The sequence below is a fragment of the Mus musculus genome, chromosome 17 (genome assembly GCF_000001635.26).
Source record: "Mus musculus strain C57BL/6J chromosome 17, GRCm38.p6 C57BL/6J".
In the NCBI taxonomy this organism is placed as follows: Eukaryota; Metazoa; Chordata; class Mammalia; order Rodentia; family Muridae; genus Mus; species Mus musculus.
In genome coordinates this window covers 45965578-45987642 of record NC_000083.6, presented here as the reverse complement: position 1 = coordinate 45987642, position 22065 = coordinate 45965578, and positions in this window count along the sequence as shown.

Genomic DNA, 22065 nt, shown 5'->3' with positions numbered 1-22065 from the left:
TGCCCTGCCAGTGGTATGGCTGCTTGGTTCTCTCGAGTCCTCAGAGGTGGATGGTGCTGGCTTTGCCTTCCTGCAGAGACTAAGACCCTTGATTGGTTTGGTTTGGTTTTTGGAGAACAATCTTATTTGCCTGCCTCCATCCCCCAATAGTCAGATTCAACCTAAGGCTTGGTGCGAGCTAGGCAAGCGTTCTACCTACTGAGCTCTATCCACAGCCCTTCCGATTCTCAATTGGTTCCTTGGCTTTGCCACCGGGGAGGCACCTGAAGTCAGGCTCTAGATCCAAGGCAGAGGACCTCTTTGCTCTCTCCTTGCGTACATGACAATGGGAGACTCTTCTGTGGGTTGCCCTACTGCCCTCCAGCCATGGCCACTGTGGGCCAGCTGCCTCAGGGGTGCCAGGCCTACACAGATGCAAGAAGTCAACTATGCACTCTTCTAGGCTCAGAGCTCCCTGGGTTCCTGGTGTTCTCCAGTCTCCTGACGTCACCTGAAGTCCCATGACTTGCCTGGCCTGCTCAGGAGGGACATTGTCCTTGGAGACTTTGGACTCGCTTTGGAGGTTTCTGTCAATGTAGCAGGTGGTGACAGGTAGCCATGGACCATGGGGAGGCTTGGAGGCCAGCCTGGGCCAGGGGTGGGGGACATCTGTCTGCAGGGTTGGCCTGGGTGTAGACAGTAGTGAGTCACTCCTTTAGTGGTGGGGAGAGGAGGCGGACACAGACCCAGACCTGTGTGGGAGTAGAGAAGACTGGGACTTGTGTCTCACATCTCAGATGTTACTACCACCTCCCCATAAGGTGGTGTCTGACCTGTGTCAGCATGCACTGGGAAGTGAGCTTGTGTGGACGCCTGTGGTTTGGGGTGTGAGTGGAGGAGTGTGGTTTGGGGTGTAAGAGGATTGTGCCTGGTGTGTGTGTGTGTGTAGGAGTGTATGCACGTGTGTATGTGATATTTTCTCATGAGTATGTCTGTTTTAAACCTGAAGGGGGGTATCTGTGGGAGAGGGTAGGGGGTGCTTCCCAGGGCTGGGGACAGTGTGGCCCTCATGAGAATGAGTGAGTGGCTTGCCTGGAACTGTGAGGGATGGGTGTTGAGTATGATGCTGAGCCTGGGCTCGGGAGCGACGAGAGGTCAGAGTAGAGAGCGACCACAAATTACAACGTCCCTTCATCTCTCTATTTTAATTTACCCTCAGTCTCTGCTTGGGCTCATGTTGCTGGGTAACTGGGGGAAGGGGGCAGAATTTGGGATCTCTGTTGCCACCCCAGCTGCTGATTATTATCTGAGTGATGACGTCTGGGGGAGTTGGAAGGCTGGCTACCCTCAGTGATTGCATCTCCAGCGGGCCAAGGCAGGCTATACGGGCTAGAGGGTGTGTGTGTGTGTGTGTGTGTGTGAGAGAGAGAGAGAGGAGGGGGGAGGAGGGAGGTGTATATATTAATGTATAGGTGTGAGAACCTGTGACCAATTCTTTCCTTTTCCATTTATTTTTATCTATCTATCTATCTATCTATCTATCTATCTATCTATCTATCTATCTCACTGTTGCTGTCTTCAGACACACCAGAAGAGGGCATCAGATCCTGTCAGAGATGGTTGTGAGCCACCACGTGGTTGCTGGGACTTGAACTCAGGACCTCTGGAAGAGCAGTCAGTGCTCTTAAGCACTGAGCCATCTCTCCAGTCCTGTGACTACTTCTTCATGTCAGTTTTGAGGCATGTCTGTGACAGTGTCATTACATTCTCTCTTGGGGGAGCTGGCTAGAGTCACATTATTAAAACTATGCAACAGACAAAATATTCTAGAATTAAGTTTGAACGGCCACACAGATAGGTGCACCCCTACATTTTTCTCTGTGTGCCTTTATCTCCCAAGTGCTGGGATTCCCAAGTCCTTTTTGGATGCTGCTACTTTTTGTTTTTATCATTTATGTGGTGTTATGGACTGAACCCAGGACCTTGTGGGTGATAGCTAACCAACTCAAACCAACTGAGCTATGCCTCCAGACCTTTTTTTTTTTGTTTTCTTTTTCTTTGTTGTTTTAGAGACACAGTCTCACTATGTAGCCCAGGCTGTCCTGGGCTCACACAGATCCTCATGTATCTTTCTTTAGAGGCTGAGATTACCAAGCAAGCGCACCACAAGGATTAAAATATGTTATTTCTTATAATGACAGTCATTTTGATAACAGTATTCAAATGATAATTTATTTTCTTTATTCTCAACCAGAATATAATCTCTCTCCATCTCTCTCTCCCTCCCTCTCTCCCTCCCTCTGTCTCTCTCTGTCTCTGTCTCTGTCTCTGTCTCTGTCTCTGTCTCTGTCTCTGTCTGTGTGTGCCTGTGCCTGCACATGCTTTGTTGACAGAGCCAGGGCCCTGTGCAGGCAGGGCAAGCACTCTGCCATTAAGACACGCCTCCAGGCATAGGATATAATCTTTATGAGGGCCAGGATTCTTCTCTTTGTTGGTTGTTGCATCCTCAATGAGGGAACAATGCTTGGTATGTAGAAGGGGCTGAATGTGTGTGTGTTTAAATCTAAGTAAAAGAGAAGGCATTCCTGAGAGAATAGCTCCAAGGATAAACAGGGATTAACCAGGTCAGGATGGGCGAGGACTGTTCTAAGTGGCAGGGACAGTATGTACAAAGGTCCTGAGGCAGGAAGGACAGACTGCATCCTGACAGGCAGCTGGGACAGCTTGAGTGCTCTCTGTGTGCAGTGTTCAGAGAGTTTTAATTAAAAGGAGTGACAGCATTCGATTCATGCCTTTCAAACATGGCCATTGCTGCTGGAGGAGGCCAGATTCGAGGGTGGAGGTTAGAACACAGCGGGCTCAGGTGTGAGGAGAGTCTAGGAGTGTGGATCAGGAGAAGCCTATGGGGATGGGGACCTCAGGCTTCAGTGACAAGCTGGGTAGAAGTTAAGAGAGGGAGCTAAGCAGGGTGGCTCTCTGAGATTTCTGGCTGGCTTTGTTGGTTGAGTGGTGACACTGCGGATAATTTTGTCACTATTGTGCAGACCTAGAACAAGTTTATACTGGTTCTGGACACTTAGCTAACCAGTGACATATCCTTGTCATGGCCCTCTGAGGTCCATAGTCCACAGAGAAACAGAAGTTCCAGGTGGGACTTCTGTTGATTGGTACACACAGGCATGCATGCACGCAAACACACACATGAATGCAGACACAGACAAACAGACAGACAGACAGACAGACAGACAGACAGACAGACAGACACACACACACACACACATGCTCCTGCATGCTATCCCATCAAAGCTTGTCATTAGCTGGTTAGAAAGGGGTTAAGTTAATGGATTTGCTGGACTGGTGGCGCACGCTTTTAATCCCAGCACTTGGGAGGCAGAGGCAGGCAGATTTCTGAGTTCGAGGCCAGCCTGGTCTACAGCATGAGTTCCAGGATAGCCAGGGCTACACAGAGAAACCCTGTCACAAACAAAACAAAACAAAAAAAATGTTAATGGATTCTAAGTCAGCATCTCAGAGAGACTTGCACACACGTGCTCACTCTGTCACTACTCTCCACAGCCAAATGATGGTACAAGGCCAGTTGTCCATCAGAGGACACAGAGAACATGATATGTGTTATGTGCACAGTATGGGGTTTTACTCAGCTGTGGTGAGGGCTGAAATCATGTCATTTTCGGGAAAAGGGATGGACCTGAAAATCTTTGGATTAAGTGAAATAAGCCGTCTCCACACAGACAGACCCGTCTCATATTCAGAATCTAGATTAAAACAATAGACAGGGAACTAGAAGATGCTGATTTAGGGAGGTGAAGAGAGCCAGCAAGCAGGTGCAAGGTCATGGGCAAGAAAGGATAATGAGGAAGTATGAATATAATCAGAGCACAATATACAGGTTTATAAATATCTCATGTCAGGTGGTAGTAATGCACACCTTTAAGCCAAGCACTTGGGAGGCAGAGGCAGGAAGTTCTTTCAAATTGAGACCAGCCAGGTCTATAGAGTGAGTTCTAGAACAGCCATGGCTACACAGAGAAACCCTGCCTTGAAAAACCAAATGGATAAATAGATAGATAGGTAGGTAGATAGATAGATAGATAGATAGATAGATTAGATAGATAGATAGATAGATAGATAGATAGATAGATAGATAGGTAGGTAGGTAGGTAGGTAGATAAGATAGGTAGGTAGGTAGATAAGATAGGTAGGTAGATAGATAGATAGATAGATAGATAGATAGATAGATAGATAGGTAGGTAGATAAGATAGGTAGGTAGATAGATAGGTAGATAAGATAGGTAGATAGATAAGATAGGTAGGTAGATAGATACGGTAGATAAGATAGATAGATAGGTAGATAGATAGGTAGATAGATAGATAGATAGGTAGGTAGATAGATAGATAGATACCATCAAGGCTAGTGAGATGGCTCAGTAGTTACAAAGATATTTTCCACCAAGCCTGCAGACCTGGGTTTGATTCTCAGATTCTACATGTGGAAGGCAAATGGATTCCTCTTGGCCGAATCCCACACATGCTCCCTCCTTTGTCAATAAAATGTGATGAAAATCTTGCAACGAGTTCCAAGGTTTTGTGTAGTTCTTACGCACTAACAAAACCTTCTAGGGAAGGAACAGGAAAAGATGCCACCACAGAATGAATGTACCTCAGTGGTAAGGGACACCACGGTATGTGTGTACCACTGTGTAGACTTGGTGCCTAGCTTGTGCAAGGTCCTGGATTGGATCTCTAGTCCAGCAAAGTGGGGAGGGTGTGGCTCATTAAGAACCAAAACCAAACTCTTGACCCAATGTAGACTTTCTGTTTCCATTGTCTGCCACTGGTTACACCGGCATGTAAAACCTTTCCATGGATTGCAGCCCAAGCCTTCTCTGGGACCCAGGTCCTTCTGGGCTTCTGAAATTTTTTATTTTTTGGTTTGTTTTGCATAAGCCAACCTGAGACTTTCTGGCTTTGCTGAGCTCTAGCTTGGCTCTCTGGAGAAGTAGTTACGGGAGGCATCCCACTGGCCTGCCAGCCCACCCTTTCCGATCCATCAGTTCCAGGCCTAACTCAATTATTCCAGTGGTCTGCCATTGTTAAACCCTTCACGGAATGCAAGTCAGACTTTTTTCTCTAGAAAGAGGAAAACTCTTTCTGTCCCCACGCCTATTTCATTTTCATTGTTAAATTACACAATGACAGTCACAAGCAGGTTGCGGGACAGAAGCAAAGGCTTTGAGATACACTTGGAACAGAAGTGAGCAGGGACATTGGAGAAGAGCTGGGTGGCCCTGGGTTGGGGTTGAGTGGAGGTGGACCTCCATGCATAGGCTTCAGGAGGGTCCAAGGTTATCCTGAGACGCCCTGGGCAAAGTCACCTAGCAAATAACAAAGTAGGCAGCTGTGAGTAGCTGTTCCTGAGTGATGCTTTGTAGTCCTTCCTTTGGTATTTGGTAATCAATGCCAAATGCATTGATTACATCTAGAAAGCACACACGTTATTCCTTAAGTAGCTAGATCTATTATTTAATGAGTAAGACTCAGTTCAGTTCATTCTAGACCATCCATCTTTCAAGCCAAGCCCTGGAAAGAGAACAGCTGGCACTGGTGGAAGAGCCCACCAGATGGCTTTTCAGTTCACTGGGAGTCTGCACTTGGCTGTCTAGCAGATGGGTGTGCAAGCCTGCATACATGTGTATAGATCCCCACACAGGGATACAGATATACACATGGGTAGAAAAGGTTTTGCCTTTGATTGACTTCTACTGTTTGCTTATTTGTTTTTGGTGCATGTGTGCAATGTGTATGTATGTGTGCATGTGTGTGTTTGTATGTGTATGTGCATGTGTGTGTATGCGTGTGTGTGAACCCCTCTTGAGTGTGTGTGTATGTGTGTGTGTATGTTTGTGTGTATGCTTGTGCATGTGGGTGTATGTGGGTGGGTGTGCATGTATGTACATGTGTATGTGTGCATGTGCATGTGTGTGTTTGTATATGCATGTATGTGTGTGCATGTACATACATGTATATGTGAGTGTGTTTGTATATGCATGTATGCATGTGTGTGTGTACACATGCATGTGTGAGTATGGTAGTTGTTTTGCTGCTGTTTTTTGAGTCAGGGTCTTATGTAGCCCAGGTTGGTCTTGAACTTACTAAGTTCCTAAGGGTGACCTTAAACTACTACTTCTGTTTCCTTCTCCTCCTATGCATTGAGATTACAGGTATGCACTACCATGCCTGGCTGGTACTTCTATTATTTTTTAAATTAAATTCATGCATGTGAGTGTTTGGCCTGGATGTATATTTGTACACTATGTATGTGCCACAAAAGAGCATGACATCTCTGAAACTGGAGTTACAAACTGTTGGGACCCTCCCTGTGGGTGCTGGGAATTGAACCTGGGTCCTTAACCAGTCCTCTTAACTGATGAGCCATCTCTTCAGCTAGAACTTTGATTCTTGAAGGTGAGATTCCCAGAGACTAAAACTAAACCCAGATGCCAAGAGGGAGGAGTCTCATGGCTGGGGCTCTCTGTGTGTGTCCCTCTTTCTGTCCACAGGTAGCAAGGGGACATGGCTGGGGCCCTCTGTGTATGTCCCTCTTTCTGTCCACAGGTAGCAAGGGGACATGGCTGGGGATCTCTGTGTATGTCCTTCTTTCTGACCATAGGTAGCAAGGAGACATGGCTGGGGCTCTCTGTGTATGTCCCTCTTTCTGACCACAGGTAGCAAGGGGGCATGGATGCTGCCCTCTCTGCACAGTGGGGTGGCATGTGAACTCCTCTTGAGAAGGTAGGGAAAGCAGGTGGAGCACAGTGGGGTCAACTGGCCAAGCGATTCTGCCAGGAAACCTAGAATGCGACAAACCTATCTCTTGACCCATAATAGTCAGAGGGAGGGAAACTGTTGGTTTGTCCCCTGAGCCACCACCTATGGAATAAGTGTTGGGTCAATGTCTCTAGCCATGCAAACAGACTCCAAGATGTGTTTTGATTTTTTTTTATAGCCCTTAGTGCACCTCAATTGCATGCTAATCCTCCTACCTCAGACTTTGAAGTGCTCTGCTCAGCTTGGAGATGGTTTGCACATGACCTCCCATGATAATTGAAACATATTTGGTCTCAAGTAACAGAGGGCTCAGCAGTCAGTGACTTGAGTTGTAAAGACATGTGTCAGGGCTGGAGAGATGGCCCAGCGGTTAAGAGCACTGACTGTTCTTCTTAAGGTCCTGAGTTCAAATCCCAGTAACCACATGGTGGCTCACAACCATCTGTAATGAGATCTGATGCCCTCTTCTGGAGTGTCTGAAGACAGCTACAGTGTACTTATTTATAATAATAAATAACCTTTGGGCCGGAGCGAGCTGGGTTGACCGGAGCGAGCAGAGATCCTAAATTCAATTCCCAACAACCACATGAAGGCTCACATCCTTGAGTACAGCTACAGTGTACTCATACATAAAATAAATAAAATAAATCTTTTTTTAAAGACATGTGTCACACAGTTCACACAACAGAAGTCTGGAGGCATGTGAATCAAGATTCTATGGAACAGTAGCATTGATGGTATCATCTGAACTCAGGCTTTCTGGATTGGTGAACTCTTGGTAGCTAAGATTAGAACTGCTCTCCAAGATTCTGAGTTCAGTTCCCAGCACCCATACCAAGCAACTACCTGGAACTGCGTTTTCAGGGAACCAACATCTTCTGGACTCCACAGACACCGGCACACACATGTGTCAACCCAAGCACGGCTCTTATAACTATTATAAATCTTCCTTTATTTCCCCTTTCTGCCCCACCATATTAACTCCCAATCTGTAGATTGTTGCCTAGTGGTCTTAAGATGGCTGCCTTGGTCCCGTCTACAGTTTTACTCAAGACAGGAAGGGAGAAAGCCAAGGGGAAAGTGGATTGTATCATTTATCAGGAAAGAAAAGCATTTCTCAGAAGCCCTTTTTGAAAAGTGCCTTCACAGTCCAAACCACACAATGGACTCCACCCCTCCACGGCTGGAACCCATTTAGAACAATACAGAGTGAAACACCAATGGTTGGCTGGGTGTGGTGATGTATGCTTGCTATTCCAGAGCTCAGGTGAATCAGGAGTTCAAGGCCAGCCTGACAGTTTAAAGGCTTTTGCCAGAGCAGAGACCGGGAAGACCAGTAGGCAGGAATGGATGCGCTTGAGTGTTTAAAAGAGTTCCCCCTGAACCTGGGTGCATTGCCAGCTGGACAGGTAGGGATTCTGGTGGCATAGAGAAAGGGGCAGGGGAAAAAAATGACTGCTGGGCAGAATGAATGATGTTTGCCCTGTGTATGGTAAGAGCAACGGAAGCCAGGACTCAAAGAAAAACCAGGAGAATGACGTCAGCCTGCCTGGGGCTGGGGCTCAGAGAAAGTTTCTTGGAAAAGATGACCCCGCCCCCACACATACACCTCCAAGTAAGGTCCTAAACACTCTTAGCCAGCCCAGTTGATGGACGGCAGGATCAAAGCAGAGAGCTGTGCAATAGCATAGTGGAAACACAATTAGATCCTGAGCTAACGGGGAATACAGAGACAGAGGTCCATGTGGGGTAGCTAAGAGGCACCAGGCGAACAGCTGACAGAAGCTAGTTTTGAGGCAGTATCTTACACAGTCCGGGTTGGCTTCAAGCTCTTAGGCTGGCCTTGAACTCCTGATCCTTCTGATTCTCCAGAACACTGAAATTGCGAGCATACATCACCACACCCAGCCACCTATTTCACTTTTACTCTGTATTGTTCTAAATGGGTTCCAGCCCTGTTGGGGTGGAGTTCCCTGTACATTTTAGACAGCTGGCTTCAAGCTGGAGGGGTAAGCTGTGAGGGATGCAGCGAGGGAGGGTATCCAGTCAACGGCTCCCTTTGCTCTCCACATGGGAGCTGCTCAGGGTTGGGAGAAGGATTTTCCAAAGTCAGGCTGCTGATGTTTCGTTGACAAGATAGGCAGGATCCCAAGGCACGGATCTCTGGGAGGGAGAGATGTCTCCAGAGGGCTGGGATACTCTAAAAAATGTATGTTAGACTGTGCAATCACATACAGTTTTTTGTGTCCTGGGAATGAAGGAAGAAAAAAAGGGGCCAAAGTAGTCCAGGGACCGCAGACAATTCTCAGCCAGACTCTGAAGACTTGAACAGACTGTGCCGGCTAGTTTTATGTCAAGTTGACATAAACTGGAGTCATCTGAGAGGAAGGAACCTCAACTGAGAAAATGCCTCCATCAGATCAGGCTGTGGGCAAACGTGTAGAATATTTTCTTAGTGAGAGCCCAGCCCACTGTGGGTGGTGCCACCACTCCTGGGCTGGTGGTCCTGGGTTCTATAAGAAAGCAGGCTGAAGAAGCCTTAAGGAGCTAGTCAGTGAAGAGCACTCCTTTGTGGCTCCTGCACCAGCTCCCGTCTCCAGGTTCCTGCCCTGTTGAGTTTCTATCCTGACTTCCTTTAATGATAAACAGTCTTATGGAAGTGTGAGCCAAATAACCCCTTTCCTCCCTCAAGTTGCTTTGGTCATGGTGTTTTATCACAGCCACAGTAACCCTGACAGGAATACATGAGATATTCATGTACAAAGGAAACTCATGGGCAGGACTTCCTGAAGAATCTGGGAGCACATCTGGGAGCACCGCAGAGCAGAAAAGAAGACGGGATTGATAATCTTAAGACAAGGGGCTGGAATGTGCAGTCCTGGGCAAGGGGTCTTACAGAGTAGGATTGGAGTGGCTGGGAGCAGACAGGAAGGGAGGGGACACTGGGAGCCAGCACAGAGGCACTCCATAGTGTCAGGCCAAATCAGGAATAAGAGCATTGGGAAATAGGCAACTGATGTCCACAGAACACTACCCACAAAGTACAAAAGGCATATCGGGGAGTCGCCATGTTGCTCACCGTCCCTCTCCTTACTCCTCAGAGGCAGCCTGCTTCTGCTTTGTTAGCTTGCTTGCGTCGGGGTCTTGCTATGTTGCCCAGGCTCAGTTTGAACTGGAACTGCTCCTCGGTCTGCTTCTCAAGTGCTGGGATTATATTGTGTGTACATACCTGTGCACTCGTGTCTGCATGTGCGCTCGCGTGTGTGTGCAACCAGGGGAAGATAATGTCAGGGTCTAGTTACACAACCCAGGCTAGCCTGGAAGTTAGGCTCTCCCAGCCTTAGCAGCCTGCCACACCCCCAGGTGCTGTGATTACAGGCAAGGGCCACCATGCCTGGCCTTACTCATCTTTGAAAAAGAAAAAAAAAAAAAACCCAAAAGAAACGGTGGCACATCTTATGTCTGTCTTGTCTTCTCCTGTGTGTCTTCGAGGTTCTTACCTAGAAATGGGGTGTTGTGCCACCCCAGCTTTAATGCCTGGGGGGTGGGGCACTGTGGCATGGATGTCCCATTATTTATCCAGTCAGCCCTTAGCAGTCTTTAGCCTGGCTCTCTTCTTAAGACCTTATGATGATATGATACTTCCTGTGTGTGTGTGTGTGTGTGTGTGTGTGTGTGTGTGTGTGTGTGTGTGTGTGGTGTATGTTTGTATGTGTTTGTGTATACTTGAGCACTCGAGCACTTGTGCACTTACAGCAGCCAGATATTGATGCTGTGTATCTTCCTCAACCTCTCTCTCTCTCTCTCTCTCTCTCTCTCTCTCTCTCTCTCTCTCTCTCTCTCTCTCTCTTTTGAGACAGGGACCTGAAGCTCACTAACTGGTAGATTGGTTTGCCATGGTGTCCCTTACCACTGAGGTACATCCATGCCACAGTGGCATCTTTTCCTGTTCCTTCCCTACAGAGTTTTGCTAGTGCATAGTTTGCTGTAAGTTCTAGCTTGCCAGTAAGTTATCTCTACAACCTCTGCCCCAGCCCCAGTGTTACAGATGCCCTGGCCTTTATGTGTATGGTGGGGACTCAGAGCCTCATGCTTGCTGAGCCATCTCCCAAGTCTCCATGCATTTGATATATTGGTTGAATAACCAACCAAAAGTAGAACTGTTGAATCTAAGCATGCTTAATTTTAGTAGGTATTGGATTTCCTAGGCTTCGTACCCATCTTTGTGCTCACCTTGAATGCCTGAGAAGGTCCTGTTTCCATGGCTCTTCCCTAATGATGTGCTCACCGGTGAAGGGGTGAAAGCAGGAAAGAGGGGGAGCCGTGGACCAGCTACCCTGTTCCTACCCTGTCCGCACACTAAAGGGAAGAAGAGCTGAGACAGAATCAGCTGGAAAGGCTTGCAGAGTCATGACTGGGTGAGCTGGGTGGGGGGCAGTGAGAAACCCAGGAGATGTGGGGATTTGGGAACCATCTGAGTAGGGATGTCCATCTAAGACAAAGAATTCCTCATCCCCTACGCCCTGAGCATCACTTTGCTGGGATGCTGGGGTCGAGAGCTGGGCCCACCGCTGACAAACCTCCAGTGAGACCATTCGTTCTTAGAAGAGTTTCCACAGAGGTTAAAATGGACTCAGTGGTATGTGACAGCATCCTCCAGGCCTTGCACGGGCTGCCCCAATGTCTGTCTTACCAGTGAGAGGGGGAAAGGTGTTCTTATGATGGACGATTTGGAGACATGATGACCACACCTTGCATCGGCAGTGATGTAACCAGCTGGTGTAACCATGGCAATGGCAGGTAGGGTTAATAGACACATCATGTCTAGCATGAAGGAGGGAATGGGCCTTTGGGGTTCAGCATTAGCAAGTCCACACTAGAGGGAATGAGGCTCAGCAACAGGAATGGGGAGACTCAACAGACTCGGGGAGTCAAGGAAGGGGAGTGACTAGAATTCTGGGGTGAATGGGCTCAGGACACACTTAATTTTCAGACCCCATCTCTTAGGCTTGAAGAGCCAGCGCTGTTTCTGTGGCTAAACACGGTAAGAGGAGAGTCTCAGGTGTAAGACAGTGACAGGGCCCTGCATGAGGCTCTGAGTTCAGTCCCCAGCGGATGGTCCTCAAGTGCGAATGGCCCTCCAAAGTGAGCTAGGAGGCAGAGAAAGGAGACCAGCACCTCTCCAGTAGCCTGGGGCCAGAGAACTTGTCCAGCACACACACAGTGGACAACAAGAGGCCTTGTCTCAAGTTGGAAACTGAGGGATGACATCTGAGGTTGTCTTCTGACTTCCACCCATGTGTCAGCAAGATGGCTCATGGCCTGACAACTTGGATTCAATTCCCGGAACCCACCTGGTAAAAGGAGAGAGCTGATTCCCTCAAGCTGATCTCTGGCCTCTGCCCACACACTACACTATGGTGTGGCTGCTGGTCGAGCCAGTTCTAGGTTCAGGGGGTGGGGGGAGACCCTAACCCAAAGGAATAAAGTGGGGAGAGATGGAAGAGGACCCCAGTGCCTCCCTAAGCCTCCATGAGTTGTGTATGCAAACACATCTACACCTACACACACACACAGAGTAATTTAAAAAAAATTTTTTTTAAAAAAAGTAAGAGACCAGGCTGGGTGGCACACATCTTTAATCCCACTAGTTGAGAGGCAGGGGCAGGTGGATCTCTGTGAGTTCAAGGCCAGCCTGGTCTACAGAGTGTGTTTCAGGACAGTCAGGCCTGCACAGAGGAACCCTGTCTTGAAAAAAATAGACAGACAGACAGATAGACAGACAACCTCCTAAGCTTCAAAACAGCAAATGCGTCTAGTGATGGAATGGGTCTGATTGAACAGAAGCAAGAAGGCAGCATATCCTAACTTTCTTACGTTTTGGGATTCAGCATGCTGCTTTGTGCTTTGTTCTTTGTTGTTATCCCAAGATGCTCCCCACCTTGCTGCCCCAGAAGAAGGCCACCTGAGTGAAACCAGCCACTTCTGATCCCCAGTCAAAGTGGTGAGGTGTACAGCGGTGGGCAGGCTTGGTGTTCCTTGAGCTACCTCAGGTGGCAGAGAGCATGCATCTTCGGTTCTCCACCTCATCGCCCCTCCTCTGGTTAGACCCCGCCTCCAAGGGCTCTCTGTCTGGTGGCAGGAAGTGGAAAGGGTGCAGCTGTCAAGATAGATTTCCTGTGGCATTCGCAGTCCATCTGTCCAACAGATCCTTAATGTGAGCCACATGTATGGTCAATGTTTCTAGGAGCCCATTAGAAACATAAAATGAAGAGGCGAGTGTGTGTAGCTGTGTTAGAGTGTGGGCTGAGCACGCACAAGTTCCTAGATGTAGTCCCAGCCCCACAAAAGACCAAAACTAAACCAACATTCCCCACCAAAACACATAAATGGAGCAACTGAATTATTTTTATTTTCTTAAGTGAAACTGATCTAATTCTTGTGTGTGGGGAGCAAATCTGCATGCAAGTGCAAGCTTGGGTAAGTGCATGGAGGACCAGGAAAGCATTGAGTCTCCTCCTCTTCCTCCTCCTCCTCCCCCTCCTCCCCCCTTCTTTTCTTCTCCCTCCTCCTCTCCCTCCTCCTTTCCCTCCTCTTCCTCCTGTCCTTCCTCCTGCCCTCCTCCTCTTTTTCTTGTTTGTTGGAAACAAGTTCTCACTATGTAACTCTGGTTGTGCTGGAGCTCGAAGGCTGGATTAAAGGTGGATACCGCCATGCGCTATTGGGAGTCTGACTCTGATTCTCTCTACCTTATTACTTTGAGTCAGAGTCTCTCCCTGACCCTGGAGCAAGATGTTTCGTCTGGCAGCTGCTAGTCTCGGTGAACCTCCTTTCTCCACTCTCCACACTGTTAGGGTTGCAGGCAAGTGTGAGACCACGCCCAGGATATGAACGTGGATCTTCATGGTTGTGCAGCAAGCCCTCTTCATCACTGAGGCGTCATCTCCACGAGTGAACTTGGTTTTAATGTGTCATATGCATATTTAATAGATATAAAATGCCATCATTTGAACTGATGGTGGGTATCTGATAGTTGAGAGTTTTTAATATCCATGGACAACTGCCCACTGTGGAGCTCATGTTGCATCTGCATCAGGACTGGCCGAGTGAAGGGGTCCTGGCTGTTTATCTGAGCTTACAGAGCTGCCAGTGGGGACATGGTTTTGATGCTGTTGGACTGGATGCCACTGGTACCCACCTGGCTTTGGAAGGGACTTCAACAGGCCAAGGAGGCAATGTGCTGTGTATGCACTTATGTGTGGGAGGGAGGCCAGAGCTTGTATGCACCGGTGTTTTGAAGCCGTGGTAAATATTAACAAGACTTTGTGAGCCAGGCCCTCTGGGAGGCCTAGGCTCCCCAGTAGGGAGGAAAGGAGATAATGCTGTGTACCTTAGATAGGCTGAACCCCAGCCTCCAGAGCTGCAGCACCCAAGCTGCCAGGGACACACAGCCATGACTTCTGTTCCGAGAACTAAGATGCCTAGCCTTGCCGGGAGATTCTCAGAACTCTCGGGCCACAGAAGTACCACTTGGCCTTTGTGTTTTGCCCCACCCCATTGCTCTAAGGTTCCTCTTCACGGTTTCTTTCCCGGCATAGCTCCTATCTCCACACCCACTTCCCTAAGGATACAGTTCATCTAAAGTCGAGGGCACAAGAAACAAGTTCCATTCAGACCACTGCTTCTTTAAAACAAACAAACACCAAAACCCTTCCATTGGGGGTTTCGAGGTATGGCCCGGTTGGTAGAGTGTTTGTCTAGCGTGCACAAAGCCCTGATTTGCTCTCACGCACCTCATAAACTGGGCACAGTGCCCCACGTCCATAATCCTGGGTTAGGGGAGGCAGAGGCAGGAGGATCAGAAGTTCAAGGGAATCCTCTGCTACCTAGTGAGTTGGAGGCCAGCCTGGGCTACATGGGGCAAACAAACAATCAAGGCAAAAGCATTCCCACAAAGTAAAGCTCGGTCTCCTAAGCGTGTGTGGTGCTGGGCTAGCCCTTGCCTCTTAGCATCAAGCAGGCCATGACTGTTGTAGGGTGTGAGCACTGCCCCCCGCCCCCACCCCAGTAGCTATAAGCCTAGGTTTTTTTTTTTTTTAAACTGGAAGTGTTCCAACTCTCCTGCAGCTCTCTCTGAGAAGGGAAAGTGAGAATGCTGTAGGCATTTGCATGAACAAACACTGCAAAGACACAGAGAAATCAAAGTGATGACGTACATACACAGTGCAGGAGCAGAGGACAGGGAGGTACCAGGTAGGGAAAAATCCTCAGGGCTTATTAACCTTGAGTCGGAACCCTGCAGATACAGTATCTAGTTTTAAAAAACAGGTGAGACAAAAAATTTCAATCGTTTCTTTCCTCTTCCTGGTAGACGTGATACGCTCAGACCTATTCTCCCAGTGCGTGAGCTTCCATGCTGAGTGGTATCCGGAATGTGTGTGGACCCGGGATTTGCCAAAGAGATCATTGATTTAAGTGACGGGAGAAGAGTGAGTTCTTTCTAGGCACAGCTTGGCATTAACCTCCAGCTTTCCTATTTCTCTCCTGGTTTCCAGTCTGATAAGAAAAATAGATTTTTTTTTCCTCAGTGCCAGCCCAAAATGGAGATAGGGCCTGTTCTCTGGAGCCTGGGTCCGTGGGGGACATGGCTGGTCCTATGGGAGACCCACTCTGTTTTCCTAGGGTGGTCCTGAGCCTCATTCCTCTGGACTAAGGCACATTCATGGAGGGATTTCCCCTCTATTCTCAAGCACCCACTTCTGCTCGGGTCAGACCTCTCCTGTCCAAACCCTGGGAACTTCTTTACTTCTTACTTTCTCAGGGTGCAAGCACTTGAGTGTTTCCCTTGAGTGCTGTGACAGATCCCTGGAATGTGTGTGTGTGCACGCGTGCGTGTGTGTGTGTGTGTGTGTGTGTATGTGTGCATGTATAGGTGTGTGCCTGTGTATGTGTGTATATGTATGTGTGTATACATGCATGTCTGTGTGTGTGCGCATGTATAGGTGTGTGCCTATGTATGTGTTTGTGTGTGTGTGCATGCATGTGTGTGTGTATGTGTGTGCATATGTATGTATATGTGTGTCTTTTACTACCAGCCTCCTCTAGAATCAGAGAATAAATGCCTTAAGGCTCTAAGGAAATGTATTCTCATATATCCTTGCTAGTAACTCATGACACTCTTGTATCTGCCACTCAGACTTCGGCCTCTGACGTGGGTGAGGTGAGGCCAGTGGGTCAGGGGGTGCAGAACCCTGGAGGCTGCCCTGCCAACCTAGGTATTTGAGCGAGCATTGGAACTGTGGGTTGGACCCAAATGTTTCTTTCACTTTGCCTCAGGGATGGTCTTTAGGTTGTCTGCCCCCAAGACAGGCACAGGACAGATGGGAGGCCTCTGGTCATTTGTAGAGTTCCTGAGGTCATTGACCCAAGAAGGCAGGGTGTGCCTGGGTGGAGCAGACCAGGTCACACTGGGTTGTTTCCTTCTGACCAGAGGGCACTGTCCTCGGTAGCCTGGAGGATTCAGTCCTGGGTTCCTTGGCACCCCTGAGGGGAGGCAGGTGTCCTCCTAGCGTGCTTGCCACCCCTTCTCACTTGTGTCTCTTTCCCTACGGGTTGGCAGCCTTGAAGCCAGCCAGCAGCCTCCACCCTATCCCCACCCAACTGGAGGCACCCTGATCGGACGGACGGTGGCTGGAGATAGGGGAACACTGAGAGGCATCCCGTGGAGGATTTTCAAGAAGCTGCCTTGCAGAGGGTCAATATTTGTTCAGCTCTTGGTCTGGGACGGCCCGTCACTGCCTGTGGCCCCCTCACATTCCAGCCATCGCACCCCTATCTCAGGAACGCGTTCCCATCGACTTGGGGAACCGCACCTGACCTTGGCAATGCTCCACTGTCCTGCCTCCCTCCCTCCTTCATTCCCAGGCTGGAAACTGGCCCCAGGAGGGAGGGGGTGAGAGGAATGCCACAGTCAAGCCCCAGGCTCCTCTCCTGCTGCAACCAAGTGGGAGGCCAGTGGAACCTTGGCAGAGTCCCACCTTGGTCGCCACGGAGAGCACAGCTTTTGGTTCAGCAAACATTAACTGGGTGCCCACCCATTCCTAGAAAGATGGAAAAAGAAAAGGGCATGTAGCTCAGTGGGTAGAGCACTTGCATCTATGGGGCTCTGGACTCCATCACTAGCACTAGGTAAAACCTGGCATGGTAATGCTTGCCTGTCCCCTACATTGGGGACACAGAGGCAGGTGGATCAGAAGTTCTAGGACATGCTCAGCTCTGGATTGAGCTCAAGGACAGCCTAGGATACCACAGTTCTCTCTAGTTGCAGAGTTACCAAGAATGCTTTCTATACATTAGCTATGGACAAATAATTGTGCAGACAAGATCTGAACCATCTTAGCTTTTAGTTCCCATGCGGCTCACAATGGAACAGTGTGTAGTTTATTAAAGTTGTTCTAAAATTGTGTGTGCGCATGATGTGCGTGTATATACATGGGTGTGTATGTGTGTATGCACGATGTGTGCATGTATGTGTATGCATGATGTGTGTGTGTGTTGTAGCATTGCATAAAGCTACTTTTATATGAGTTCCAGGGATGGACTCAGACTGTACATAAGCACCTTTACCTGCTGAGCCATCTTACCAGTCCCTTAGTTTGCAGTTTAAATACACAGGAAACAACATATCAGTGCATTCAAGACAGAGGGTAGGTGGTCAATGATTTATTTAATTATTGAGACAGGGTCCCACCATGAAGCTTTGTCTTGGAACTTACCATGTCTGATACCTAAAGCTAACAGAGATCGGTCTGCCTGCCTCCGCCTCCTGAGTGTGGGATTAAAGGACTGTACCCCAGGCCTGTCTCCACTGGCTTTTCTCACTGGAATCAAATCACGTGCAGTGTGCGCACGGTGGCACCGACATGAGCAGCCCCGCCTACTCTTTCTCCCTTTGAAGAGTCCTAGTGCTTGCCCTAACTCAATAGCTTCTCTGTGTAGTAAGCCCCGGCCCTGCCCTTTCCTCATTGGACAGGACAATCTCCTGTCTTGAGGTTAGCTTAGAAGTGAGACTAGATTGTAAAAGGCAGAGGTTTAACCCTGGTGAGGGCCAGCCCTGCCTTCCCCTTGTCCCTGAGAGTGTCCAGAGCCCTTGATTTGCCCCATTACCTCACTTCTTATTCAAAGGTGGAGAATTTGGCAGGGCAAGTTCATTCCACGACTCTTGAGCGGTTTCCCACCCCATGCCCCCACCCCTCCACCAGTCTCCTTGAGGGAAGGCATGACATTTTAAATTTCTATTTTTACATGGAAAGAATGCCTTTTTTTTTCCTTCTCAAAAGATAACATGCTTTGCACACGGCTGTGTGTCATGTCTCTTTGCTCTTTCCTGAAGCGCTTTTTTTTAAAAAAGGTACAAAGAGAGTGTGATGGTCCTTTTTTATAGCTGTGTAGTATTTCATCATCCATTATTATTCAACTCAGCTTTTGCGTTAGGTATTTCCTGCTTTCGCTTTGCAAACAGCGCCATGATAAGTTCCAGCTATGTGTAATTTATGACATACAAAGTGTAGTGACAGAATGTGTTCCTGGACCTGAGATCATCACTAAAAGATACATGTGTTGGCAAGTTTGATATCTACTGCCAACTTATTTTGCACCAAGATTTTAGCAACTGAGCCTCCTCCAATAATGAATGGAGGTGTTTATTTCCCTCCAGCCTGGTGGAGGAAGTGCGTTAGCATTTTGGTTTTCCAATCTGAAAATTTGTCTATTATTTCTAATTTGGACATGGTTTTGTTTACAGGGTGTCTGGTTGGGTATGGGGAACTGTGTCAGAAAGAGAAGGGTTTCCTAGGGCTAAGTTGTGGGGACATGACCCACACTCTGGCCTTATTTATGTCCGTGGACAGCTGGTAGGAAAGAGACTCTGCCCTTCCACAGGAGCCTTCTGAGTTTAAAGAAGATTTCGGCTGAGTTTCGCAGAGGATGAGGAGCTGGGAGCTAGAGCATCAGCTAAGAGGTTCTGGGCAGGTGCCATTGGAACCTTGGGAGCTCATCCCAGCGAGATGGTCTCTGAGATCTAATGGCTTCCAAGTCTTGAAAGCTAGAGATAAAAAGCTTTTCCTAGTGCCGTGATTAAAAAAAAAAAAAAAACCCTGACGAAAGCAACCTAAGAGAAATGTGCTTTCTTCTGCCTCGCAGTCCACCCTGGCAAGGCAGTCAGTGCAGCGGGTGCTTCAGCGAACTGCTCACGTGACAGCCATGGTCAGGAAGCAGAGAGCAGTGGATGCGCATGCGTGCTAGGGCCCCACTCGCTTTCTTTATACCATCAGGATCCCCTGCCCAGCTAAAGGTCCAGCCTATAGTTAAGACCAGTCTTCCCCAAGTCAGTTAACAAGGGATAATCCCTCCCAGGTGTGCCAGGAGGTCTGTCTGGAAGGTGATTCTATGTCCCGTAAAGTTTAGACACTGCCGCTCATACTCTTTCCTCTAGGCTTGTCCTTGTGTACCAGAAGACTCATAATAGAGGAAGCCACAAAGGAGTAAAAGCTTAAGACTCTTTTGAGCTCACTGGGATCGGAGCATCCCGGAGTCTCTAAGGCCCAGAGATGAGCTGAAGAAGAGACCGTTCTACAGTTCCATGCTAGTCCTCTGTGGCCTGGCTTTCTTTTTAGAGGCTCATTCCCCACAAGAAGAAACCTGAAGCCACAGGCCTCTAAGCATGTGGGCTGGCTTTGTGAAGGCTCAGGAGGCCCAGGAGAGGAAGCTCTCAGAAGTCCTGGTGGATGTTTAAATGCTGGCTTGACTACTATGCATGCTTTGCAGTTCTTCGTAGGCACTGGAATAGACTCTTAGCTTAGCGTCCGGTCCACAGCATCGTGGTCCAATCTGGAACCCCAGAGAAACCTAATCTGAGATACATGAATTGGCATCTAAGGATCTGTGGGGTGAGGACATGGAGGAAAAACAGCTTCTTAATTTAAAGCATTAGACATTTGAGTTGGAGAACAGTGTGAAGGCTCCAGGCGTGGCTAAGGTTTCTTTTTCTGCTTGGGGAGGAAAGGGTTTATTTCAGCTTCCAGATGCAGTGAATCAGGAAACGAACCTGGGGTCAGGCACTGAAGCAGAGGCCATGGAGCCACATCCCGCCCCTCTCCCATCAATCACGAACCAGGAAAATGTCCCACAGATGTGTCTACAGGCCAATCCGGTGGAGATAGTTGCTCAGTTGAGAATTCCTCTTCCCAAACATTTTTCTAAGAGTCAAGTGGATCAAAACTAACCCAAATGGTGAATAAAGATGCCACCCCCCCAAGCTTGAGAACCTGATTTTGTTCCCCAAATCCCACAGGATAGGAGAGACCTGATGTCTACAAGTTGTCCTCCCCCCCCCACCCCCACCACACCTTCACCATGGCACACAAGTTCCTCCTTTCTGAAACAAATAAGTAAAAAATGTCAAAACAAAAACCCATCTGAGTGGAAGATGCCTTAGGCAGGATCCAGATCATTTACTGGAGAACTGGGGAAACCAAGTCATGGACTGTCAGCTGCCTCCAACTATCAGCTGGCAAAGTATGAATGGGAACCAGTCTCCTAGGTCAACCACTCTGGACTGTCTGCCATTAGGGCTCCACTGGCTAGGGCTTGCCTTCCAGTCTCAAAACAAGTGTGTTCCCTCCCCTGTCCACTCTGGCTGACTGGGGTTGCTGCAGCTTCTGCTGTCACAGCCCACACATGGTCAGCTCAGGCAGGACCCCCAGAGGCCAGCAGGGACAGAGGGGTTCAGCCTTGGCGTGTCCAGATTGGTCTCCTGCCTGCCTTTAATCGCACTGGATGATCAGCAGTCTGGCAGACAATCCTCACCCCCCTCCTCCAGAGGGGGAAGGGGGGGCAGGTAGAGGCACGGCTTTCCCAGAAATCAGCCTAATCCCTTGAGTGTCTTAGGAGGGATCTTAATGAGGACTGCTCCAGAGAGTGCGATCAGGGCTCCTTTCTCTGCAAACACATGGAATGTCTGAGAAGCCCCTCCTCCAAGATGCTAAGTAGCCAGGAATCAGGACTCCCCAGAAAAGAGACCCAGAGGGGATGGGTGCATGGCTGTCCGGGGTGAGATGGGCCACGTAGCAGGTCCTCATGGCCCTAAGTGGGCTGTCCTCTTTCCAGCGTTCTCGCCTCTGTCCTTCCACCAGTCGGTCCATCTCCATCCCTATGTGTCTGCCCACATTACCCCCAGGCCCCATTCCTCCTGAATGGCATGGCTCAACTTTCTCAAGGGACTTCTGCTAGAAATCGGGCTTGGTACAGGCCTATAGTCTCAGCTCTGGAGATGGATCAGAAATTCAAAGTCATCCTCAACTGTGTAGTGAGTTCAAGTCTAGCCTGGGCTACATGACACCATCTCCCCCCCCCCACCCCCCAATAAAGCCTAAAGTTCAGGGGACTCCCCAGACCCTGGGACCCTCCTGTTGTTCAATAGACCCCATTAATTCAAATCTACCAAACTTCTCGTATATGTCAGTCAATACCTTGGGATGGTTTCCCTTAAAATACAGGTTTAATCATTCATTTATTTGGGATGTGATTAACACATGAAGCAGTGATAGAGTGGAGAGGTGAGGAGGACAGGGGAAGAAGCCAGTGAAACGTGTTCTGGAGCATGGCACTGCAGGTCGTTGGTGTTTCACCAGCGGGCATCTTGGAGATAGCACGGAGTACCTATCCCAAACTTACCTACTTGGGGTGAGGCACAGAGCTGGAGAATTAGCTACCCTGTCTTGTGGGCCTTGGCTGAGAGACAGAGAGATGCCATCTCTCTGGTCCTTCGGACCTGCACCTCGCTGCACAAACCCAAGTGAACCCCAGTGTCGGTGGGGGGAGGGGGAGGAGCACGGAGGGGTGGGTGTGCCCAGGTTGAATCTGCTGATAGCTGGAGAGCACAAGATGAGGTTGATGTGCTCCAGAGAAGGAGGCATCCATCGGTGCACAGGGGCTCGTCCCCACCTTGGGAATGCAGAAGTCCTGGAGTCATGTCCACTTTTGAAGGTTGACCACTCCACGTGGAGAGGAGAGCCCGGACAAAGTTGCTGTGGGGTTGGGGGAGGGGCTCCTGAGCCTGCTGTCAGCTGACACAGCTCTGCCACCATCTCTACCCTGGTAGAGGGGTCAACTCAAGTTCAGATGAATTTCAAAGATAGCAACTAATCTTAATGCTAACAAGGGAGGACTAGCTGAGGC